We start from the raw sequence: 10,309 nt of genomic DNA on the forward strand, positions 1-10,309 counted from the left end.
CTGGTGACATTTTTTAAAAGGTTCTTATTGTGAAAAGTATTTCATATGCTGCTGAAATTGTTGTTTCTTAGTTCATACGTGTTCTGGTCCTTAATGGATGAATCTCTAAAGAGCTCATTTCGTGTTCCAGTTGGGTGGGATTATGCTATTAATATATTGGAGACATGACATTTGCAATATGTTCAATTCAATAGTTTTCTAACAGGGTTCAGATAAACAGTAGAGTACAATGCATGATTATAAATTTAATTTAAGTGAGTGTCTGAAACACTGTAAAATATTATTTTGCAACTTGCTACAGATGAATGAACAAAAAGAGTAATTTATTAATAATGAAGTGAAAACCACTTTTTAAAAAGGAGTGGTAAAAAGAGAGACTTCAGCAGTAAAGAATTTAACTTAAAACCACAAACTAAACAAACTAAATTGTTACTCAACCAAAAGACAGCACACATGACTTAACAGAGGAGATCACCAGCACACACAGTTTGAACGCTGCCACTTGGCCCACTGGGGCTGGCTGGCTGCTTCTCTGGGCCTTTAACCACCAGGGCCTTGATCGGTGATTGAGCCCAGCCGTGAACACTCACACATAAGAGGCCATAAGACTTTTAAACTCCTCCCAACTGCAATAACTCCACTAAATAAGTACCGTGGCATATTTGCACTACTGTTTTTTCTTTCTTCAGCTGTATATATATATATATTTAGACATAAATTTAGACATATATTTTATTTCATATTTTAAATAGTTGATATTCTATTTTACACTATTTTATTCAAATTATGTTTTTGTTTTTTTAATTATTGAGCATTGTTAGAAGAGAGCCTGTGACTCAAGTATTTCATTGCCAGCGACTGCTTAATTGTTATCTCTGTGCATTTGATAATAAAACTCTTGAATCTTGCAGCTGCATGGAAAAGGGTGGCGCCTGCATGGACGCTGGGGGGAGAGCAGAGAGAATACACCACTCATCTTGTGTGGGGTCACTAAGAAGGGGCTGAGACATATTTCGGAAGAATCACAAGATAAGAGTCACAGCTGAGATTTATTTGAGTTTAACATGATCCAAGATTTGAGTTACACTCATTGAGATCATTTAGATAACTCTTCTGTTAATCAGAATGAGACTCAGATGAGCTTACATGCAGTCACTTCTCCTGAGGTCATAATGAGAAAACCGAGACATATTTGAGAATAATCATGAGATCATAGATGCGTAGCAGAGAGTGATGTGAGGTCTTTCCATGCTCCCATTTTCAGTCGCCTTAAATTCGACTAATTTAAGATTTAGAGATCTCTGTTTTGATCAGAGAAAGACGTAAATGAGACAATATGTGGTTGTTTCTCCTGATCTGAATTTAAGAAGTTGTAGAAAAAAAAATTCGGTAGCAACAGCCCTTTTAAGTCAATTCATTGTATCTTTTGAACCAAGTGTAAAGTTCTGACAACTGGGAGGATTTGTTCACTTTTCTTGGTTTTCGTGAGGTTGGCTTCAGCAGCGTTTTGAATAAGCGGCAGATGTCAGATTTTTGGGAAATACCTGTTATGTAATTAAAAATGAATAAGCAAAGTGCTTTCCGTTGGAAATGAGTGAAACAGGAAGGTCCTACGACAGAGTTTCTATTATATTTGTTTGTTGTCTAATAGGTTTACCATGAAACTTGATGGAAGGATGTGCTAAGTGTAACAGTATGGCAATTTAGATTGTATTTGTCAGGCTAGATTCTGTTAGTGTTTCTGTTTATCTGTTAGATCTCTGTTTTTTATGTTTGCACTCTGTTTCTATTTTCTGCTTTATTTTGTAGTCTCTGTTCCTTGTGTGTTGTTTCTGTCTTCACTTCCTGTTGGTGATTGTCTTCCCAGTCCTCATGTGTTTCACCTGTGGTTAATTGGCACTGCCTTCCCTCTGTGTATATAAGCCCCTGTCCTTCCCTTTGTCCTTGTTGGATTGTTGTTGCTGTTCTCGCTGTGTAGCCGGTTTTCCTGTTGTGTTTCTTGGTGCTGTCCTTTCCTGTGTTCCTGTCCTGATCTCCTGAGCCTCAGTTAAGCTTCCTTGTGTTTTGGTCCTCCTGTTCTTGTCTTTCTAGTTTGTCAACTCCTTTAGTTTTTGTCTAGTTAAAGCCTCTTTTAATATTAAATACTCTTTCTGTTAACTACCTCTGCTCCTGGGTCCATCAATCCTGACACTAAGAGTCAGAGAAAAAGACATTTGATTTTGTCACTTTACTTTCAACCTACCCTCATCAAGCTATATTACAGCACTAGTAGATAATGACCCTTGAGGGCCCATCTTATTTCCTTATTTGATGTATTCAGATAAAGTTCTATGTCCATCCTCTCAATTTTTATCCCATATGAAATAACCCTCTTCACTGTTGATGGCAAATTCAGTGGAGATGGTATTATTCTCTCTGCTCCCATTTAGATAGAGTAGGTGACTCAGGGGTAAATCTGATGGGGCCCCTGAAGTGCCCATTTCCTGTCAATTGTTGTTTTTGAAGTGCTTGAACAGCAAACAAATTTGAAATATATTCAATGATGTGTGGCTTACTATTAAAGCTATAGAGCTAGCTGTAAACAAGAAATTACTTAAATGAGCACCTCGCTATGTTGGACATATAAGTGGGCCCTCTGTGTAAATTGTGGCACCTTCATGATCTAAATATACAGGACATACAAAGGAAACTTTGACCTGGTTATACGCCATTAACAGATGTAAATATTGCAAAAGTTCTGTTAAAAAAATGTTTGTTGGCTAAAAGAGTTTGTGTTTAGCCTCAATATCCTGGACCATTTTACAGCATACAATTAAACTTTGCATGGACAAGTGCTTTAATGTACAGTACATAGCTGCTTTAATTTCCCTAGATGGAGATACAAAAGTAGACTATAATCATATAATGTAATTAGGCAGCAGAGGCACAGGAAATTAGACTGGTATCTTCAAATCTTGAGGGCAATGATAAAATCTCATAAGTTATTACCTTCTGTAGAAGCTTTAACGTCACATTATTTCCTCAGTGGTGAGACAATACACTTGTACCCTACGATGTGAGAATATTGTATAGTTTTATTATTGTCAAATACACCAACTGGTTTAGTAATTTATAATGACCTTTCTACCAGTGTGTAGAAAAAACCCCTGAAAATTACACAAAACATCAAAATGTCAAGGTAGTTAATTATACAGTTAAATTAAATACTGTACTACAGATTACGTAACACACTGTTCATGCTGAGGTCTGGGTTCAGAGAGAAACTGCTGTTTTGGGGCTGAGCGGCACCAGACTTACAGCTCTGCTCTCTGCCTCCTCATTGACACCAGATCGCTGTGGCTCAGAGAGGGTCAGTAGCCCAGAAATGTCAAAAGTGTCACAGTGAATCAATTCAAACCTTCAGGCCCCGACTTCATAAAGTCCAAGCTTAGCAGCCTCTGAGAGACTAGGTGCACATCAAGGGTAGGAAGGAAGTATTTTTACTTAAGTACTTGAAGACATGATAAAACAGTTTGCACACTGTCAAGAATATCACAGGTGATGTGCTTCTGTAGTCGTCTGTGGGTGACACATAACCCAGAAACACAGAATGCAAACATCAGAATGGCTCCATTCATTTAAAACAAACCAGTAAATGTCAGGGGGGTTTGGTCTTTTAGAAACAAACAAAGTTTTAAAGTTGACTGCAAAGTGGCAGTTAATTAGTTAATGGCAGCTTACAGTTGCCATTTGGTAAGATTGGTCATTCATGGACAGATTGGATGAAGCCGTCTGGTGTTCCCCCACATGCTTCTAAAGATATTTCAGCTGGTCACCATTCTGCCAACTCACAGTAAATTATGTTAAAGGGGACATATTATGAAAATTCCACTTTTGTAGTGCTTCTACACATTAGTTTGGGTATCTGGCATGTCTACCGTCCCAAAAAGAAACTCTGGAAAAAAATCACTCCCGCGATTTGTTGTGGTTCCTCTATTTCAGAAACTATGTGCTAAAGTGCGTCCAATGGAATTTCCACCAAAATAGACGTCATAGTCGAAAAATGCCCATTTAGTACATTCCCCCATTGCTCTATGCACTCCCCCACTACCACTCGACCCACCCCTAGATGGACCCTCCCACTTTATAGAAGCTCGGTCCACCGGTGTCCGCCATTTCATTCTTGCAAGCCTTGGCCTTGGAAACACTTGGATAAGCTAACAGCAGCATGAATCAATTTCGACAACCGAGATGCTCAGTGGTCGGCTGCACAAATGTCTTCATGTGACTCCAGCTTCAGAAGACACAAGATTGAGATGGATTGAGTTCATATATGATGGCAACGTTCCTGCCACCACTTTGAATCGGACTGTTTTATCAACCTGGGCCAATATAACAACGGATTCTCTAAAAGGTTGTTATTGAAAGAGGGGTAGGTGCCATCTTTCCATCGCAATACTGAAGACGAGGGAAATGTAAGTATTTTTTTTAAATAATTCTGGTATTTGCTTCTTTTAGACATTTTGTGTGGAGGCTAGTGCCGTTAGCATGTTGTGCCGTGTGTGAGGGGGTGGGGGGCTAGTATGTAGTGGTGGGGGATAGGGAGAGACTTTACAGGAGTTTTCATGTTCGACTGTTAATAACGTTATTGAACAATTAATCGAAGACGGCGTCGAACGGTGTTTGCACGGCAGGTTCATGAGTGTTGTGCTCTCCACGCGCTTTCCCCCACTCCGCTGGTGTGTGCCTAGTAGCTGCTGTAGCTGGAAGTTAGCTGCGGCCGCCGGCCGTCAGTAGCTGCCACGGTTGCCGGCTGTCCGAAGATGCCGCGGCCGCCGGCCGGCCGGCCATAGCTGCCACGGCCGCCGGCCGTCAGTAGCTGCCGCGGCCGCCGGCCGTCCGTAGCTGCCGCGGCCGCCGGCCGTCAGTAGCTGCCACGGTTGCCGGCCGTCCGTAGCTGCCGCGGTCGCCGGCCAGCCGCCAGTAGCTGCCGCGGCTGCCGGCCGCCGGCCGTCAGTAGCTGCGCCGGCCGTCAGTAGCTGCTAAGGTTGCTACTGGCGCTGTAGCTAACTTCCAGCCCAGTGCTGCCGTGGGAAAAAATCGGCGGCACAGTACACCAGGCAGGACACGCGAGCGGACAGAGGGAAAGAACGTGGAGAGCACAACACTCACGAACCTAACTTCCAGCTACAGCTGCTGCTACGGGCGCTCGTTCAAGATACCGGAGGATGTTGTCATAATGTGCGGGACTAGAACGATTATTCATTACCAGCCCTAGTTGGGGAAATGTGCCCTTGTATCCTTGTATGCATGACAGTAGTACAAACATGAATAACTTTGGTGTTCAGGCAAGCACATCTGTTCACGGTGCTAGGCTACATCACGTAGCATGCCAGACGGACCCACCAAAGATGCGCACACATGGAACGCAGCTTTCTATGAAAACACTGCGACCTCACTACAAAAGTACAGGTTTGTTTACCCTCAGTTACTTCGTCATGTCATTGATTGTGTCTCCGTGTTAAAGTTGTAACAGCATCTCATTTGTTGTGACTCCATGGATACTGTGTCTGTTTTATCATAGGCACACAGAAAACTGTGCTGCACTGATGTCGGTGTTGGGACCTCAGCTGTAAGAGACCTCGCTTGGAGGAGGGACAGGACAACCCAAGTTGTTGCAGTATGGACTTCGGAGAGCCACAGGATGCTACCTATGATCCTGATGACTCGATCACAGTCTTGACTGAGTCAGCAGATGTGACGTGAGTGACTCAATATTTAATCTAAACATTTCAATAATCAGAGATTACCATCCTACACTTTTTTAGCTGTTGCAGCCTTTTGGTGAAATCTTTGTCGTTCTAATAGAATGGAATCTTCCAACCCTGTTCATAAGACACCCACATATATTGTCTTAGAAAACTGCCTCCTGGAGCTGTTTGAGGTGTGTCCTGTGTGTCGGCGGGGGACAGATGTAATATATAAGAAGGGCGAGTGCACAGCAAAGCCGGTGAAAGCAGATGCAATCTTCCATGATTCTTACAGGCTCTATTTAAAAGCCAAACAGTGTACAAACAGTATGTGAAACATAAATAACATATCGATTAACTGCTGTCTTTAAATTGTCTTCACGATTTAAAGACCATTTATTTATCGTCTTCACGATAAATAGAATAAAATAATTATAAAAAGAAAATAATAAATACAAAGTGCAAAATGTCCAACTTTTTCCCTCAATTTGTATTACAGATCACGTGGATAACCTGTTGGACCTAATCTTTCACCAGGTTTTTCAGGACCCGGCCCCATATGTGAATGAGGTGCTGAAGATCTCAAAACCTGAGGACCTCTCTGCTAAGTATGAGAAACCTGACAAGCAGGAAGTTATAGCCAGCTATGTCGAGTTTCAATCAAGGGCAGGTCTGAACCCTGTATAACTTCCCTGAGCATCAGGGAACACTCTGCGTATCTGGAGCACCGAGCAGGAGGGCAGGACCACCCTGATTCTCCGGCCCAGATAGCCTCAACACCAGCTCACAAAGCTTCTCTACGACAAATAACTGTAACGGCTGAGCAAAGTTCACATTGTATTTAGAGAATAAAGGTGACACACAAATATAAAGTGTTCCTTTGTTTACAGTATGGCTACTGATGGCACAAATTGTATTTTTGAAATCAATGTTTTCATTATTTTTTGTATTTATTACCTCTGTCCCAGCCAGTACATTTAATAACTATTTTTTAAAAGCTCTGTGGCATTCTTTCTAGCAATCTTTCTGACAATAAAAGTTTATAGAAACAGTTGTTTGCTTTTAATGTTTGATATGTAACATGTTAACAATTGACACGTGTAAGATGAGCAGTTAGCAAAGTAATACACAGGGAAGAGTAATTTATGTATTTTATTCCTCAGTCATATTTGTATTGCAGAAATGACTCATCCATAAAAAAAAAAAAAAACTTACTGCTCTATTCCTCTTGGACATAAAGGCCCATAATCTGCCCTATAGATGTTGAATGCATTCTGTAGTGAGAACACATTCAAACACACAGGCTAATTAATGGAGGTAAAAAACGTTATGTCCTACACCTCCATGAGAGGGGGGAGGGGTGAGAAGGGGGAGGGATGAGAGGGGTGAAAGGGGGGCGGGGCCCTCAAAACAGCTTGATCTCAGGAGGGCTGTTTTAAATGATCCTTATGGTATTTTTACCAAAAAATGTTACAGACATTTCATTAAGACCCCAAGGAACCATATCAAATGTGGTGAAATGGGCATAATATGTCCCCTTTAAATCCCAATCCAAAATGGAATAAGCTAAATTGCATCTTGGTCGAGACCATTAACCCATTTACCAGATGGGACATGTGTCCACAATGTCCTTCTTTTACGAAAAAAAGAAGGAAAAACAGAGTGGCTGAAATTTTTTGTGTAAGGAGAAATGCATTGAGTTTTTTTTTTTCTAGCGCTCTTAGCCTGGAAAACAGTTCTCATATAAAGAGTTTCACTGATGAAGATAAAGATTCAAACAGCGATGTTCCTACTGACCTGCTGACCAATAAGGCTCACAGTAAGAGACACGCTTGAGATACTTGAAATAAATGTCCAAAAAGCTTATGGAAAGAACGATTTAAAATGAAATCCAGATGTTTAAGATGTCGGATTTTTTTGTTTCATGTATCTATCTGTTTCAGAGGCTATTAGCTTCACGCCCTGTTCTTATATAAGGCTGTTGTAATGCCGGTTGTTGTTCACTGAACGTCAATCCACAGCCTGATGCTGCCGGCGGCAACACAAACACAAAGAAAATGCAGCAGCACTTGTATGAAACTGACACATAAAGGTGCAGAAACAAGACAAGGCAGACATCAAGGCTGATACATCTCACCACCTTGTGCTGTGATTATATAATCTACATGGAGGGCCCGGAAGCCGAACCGATGAGAAAGGGAACAGGTGAATGCAGTTGAGGAGCAGCCTGGTGTGGCGGGGAATATTGGAGGCCCAAAGAAGGTAAAGAAGCATAACCAATTAAATGTTGAATCACAATTTTGTTATTGAAGTTATTGAAAACACACCCATGCTAATGCATACAAAATTAAAAAATTTGAGGTTGACCACATTTATTTACCAACATTTTATCAGGAAACTGACTTCATTTGGAAAACATTTTTATAAATTGAGATGAGCCAATGTATTTCCTCCTAAAATAGCAGATGATTGTTTTTGTGAGTAAGTAAATGGCCCATTAAAAGGTCTCTTCTTGAAAAAAATTATGCTAACATTGCTTGAAATACAGAGGGATTTGTGTCCCTGTGAGCAACATGTATACATTCTGTACGCCCTGACCTTATTAAGAACTAAAGGATAAAGCTTTTCCCAGGACAAGCATTAATAGCTCACTAATGACTCATTCTGACTTCTCCAAAGCTACAGATGTTGAAAGAGGGAAATTTTTCTAAAACTCTCCAGCTCGACCATATGAAGAGAGAAGAAAAAAAACAGAGTAATCTGTACCCATGTCTGAAGGATTTATTTTTATTTTTTGGGAGTTCTATCCAGCTCTTATTTATGTGAGAACTAAATTTACTTGGGGTTTATATAATAAAAAAATGTGTTGTTCAAGGTGTGTTTTATTTGCACTGCCCAAGCAGGATGGCTTATTTGATAATGAGTCTCCATTGAAAGTCGTAATTAGGACCCATCCAATCCAGCCTGAAAAAAATGCCCGAGTTTAATCTTGCTGTCCTTATCAAGGGACGTCCACACAGAAATAGAGGATACAAAGTTATCTAAAATCTGGTTGGGTCTCAGTTGGGATTATAACTGATATGCCTTTATCTACTGCACTCAAGCTCTTACTTTAACAAACTTTTCAGTGTGATGCATTGATAAAATATGAATCCGTGTATATGGATGGATCACCCAGGAAGTAGTGTGAGAATAAGGTTAAGCTGAGAGCTTCTGAAGGACTCTGCAAACACCCACAGCAATGCTTCTTTCCTGTAACTTTCCTCTCCTGACTCATTTGACACCGACTCTTGATGAGAGCTGATTATTACGTCCATAAATGGGTCTCATCACAACAAGGATCAAAACATATGATTCCCCTCTGCCTCCTCGAACAATTGCCCCAGAAGCACTGAGTAATTTCCGCAGATGACTCCTCTGCAAATGAGCTCTTTGATCGGGTTACTGTGGAGCAATGAGAATTGAAGCAATGTCCCCCTCAGGTGGCTGGTGATTTAGTGTACATCGGTGGTTTTGAGCCGATGCACAAGTCGCCTGTTGAGTAATGGGATGAACCGTTGAATCAAACGGTGACCAATCTTGTGATTTAACAGGAATAATTTATCAAAGAGCCATCATGGGAGGACTTCAGAGTAACACCTACTGACACTGCCACGCAGGACTCTTTCAAACTCAATCCAAAGTTATTTTTGGGGATCAGGCTTACAGTTTGTGAGTCTCTCTGCTCTTTAGAACACGTTGTTGTTGTTTTCCCCTTCACTTCTTACAATTACTGCTGAGGCTTTGTTCTTGGTAGCTGAAAAGCACTTTTTATGCCACTTTGAAGCTGCCTTATGTTTTAGTTCTTTGTTGTGTAGACTACTCTTCTCTGCTGCTATTGCAGTTTTAGGGGAAAATATAATTTCTGCATCTATATTGTAATTTTTATACAAATACCTTTGGCTGTGTGTGTGTCTATATAAACACATACATTTTAGACATGTATATATATTTAAATGTGTGTGTGTTGTATGCGGTGTGCATTTATACATTAATAAACAGATACATACATAATAAGCTTATACACACTTAATACTGTACATAAATACGTCATCTTTTTCTTGGACCTATCCACCTTGTATCGCAAACACAAGTTTAATTAATAATCTTTTAACAATAGAGTCTGGGAGCATGTTTGTATTGAGGCATCAACCTTAGCATATGCAAGGTGTTGTTTTTATAAAAGCCATTATTCGCCACATATGCTCTTACTCAGGTCTTCCTCATTCCATGTATCAAATCAACACCTTCATAACTTTTCGTGTGCTAACTGCCCAAAGGAAACATTTATGCTCCCTTTCTTGTTTGATTTTTCTCCTCATGTTTGAGATCTTGGCACTTCTGGGAAAATGTTTTTACAATCATGGATGACCACTCAGAACTAAACACAGATGCCATACCAGCAGACGAACCAATTTCACAATGATAGAACACCTTATTTGACTTTCTTCCACCATCTTTAATTGAGGTAATAATACAACTCAGTGCATACACTTTCTTGTCCTATCTATTTTAACAGCCACTTACTCTAAGGATATTTT

At 40.5% G+C, this 10,309-nt stretch overlaps 1 long non-coding RNA gene across 1 annotated transcript; it reads left to right on the plus strand.

Annotated features, from left to right (window-relative positions):
* The first annotated feature begins 4,263 nt into the window (after positions 1-4,263).
* Positions 4,264-5,734, plus strand: LOC128436458 (uncharacterized). The gene is made up of 3 exons (XR_008338078.1): positions 4,264-4,454; positions 5,328-5,451; positions 5,564-5,734. It is a non-coding gene; the product is annotated as an uncharacterized LOC128436458 (long non-coding RNA).
* Positions 5,735-10,309: the final 4,575 nt, after the last annotated feature.

This window comes from Pleuronectes platessa, unplaced genomic scaffold, assembly GCF_947347685.1.
Source record: "Pleuronectes platessa unplaced genomic scaffold, fPlePla1.1 scaffold_27, whole genome shotgun sequence".
Lineage (NCBI taxonomy): Eukaryota > Metazoa > Chordata > Actinopteri > Pleuronectiformes > Pleuronectidae > Pleuronectes > Pleuronectes platessa.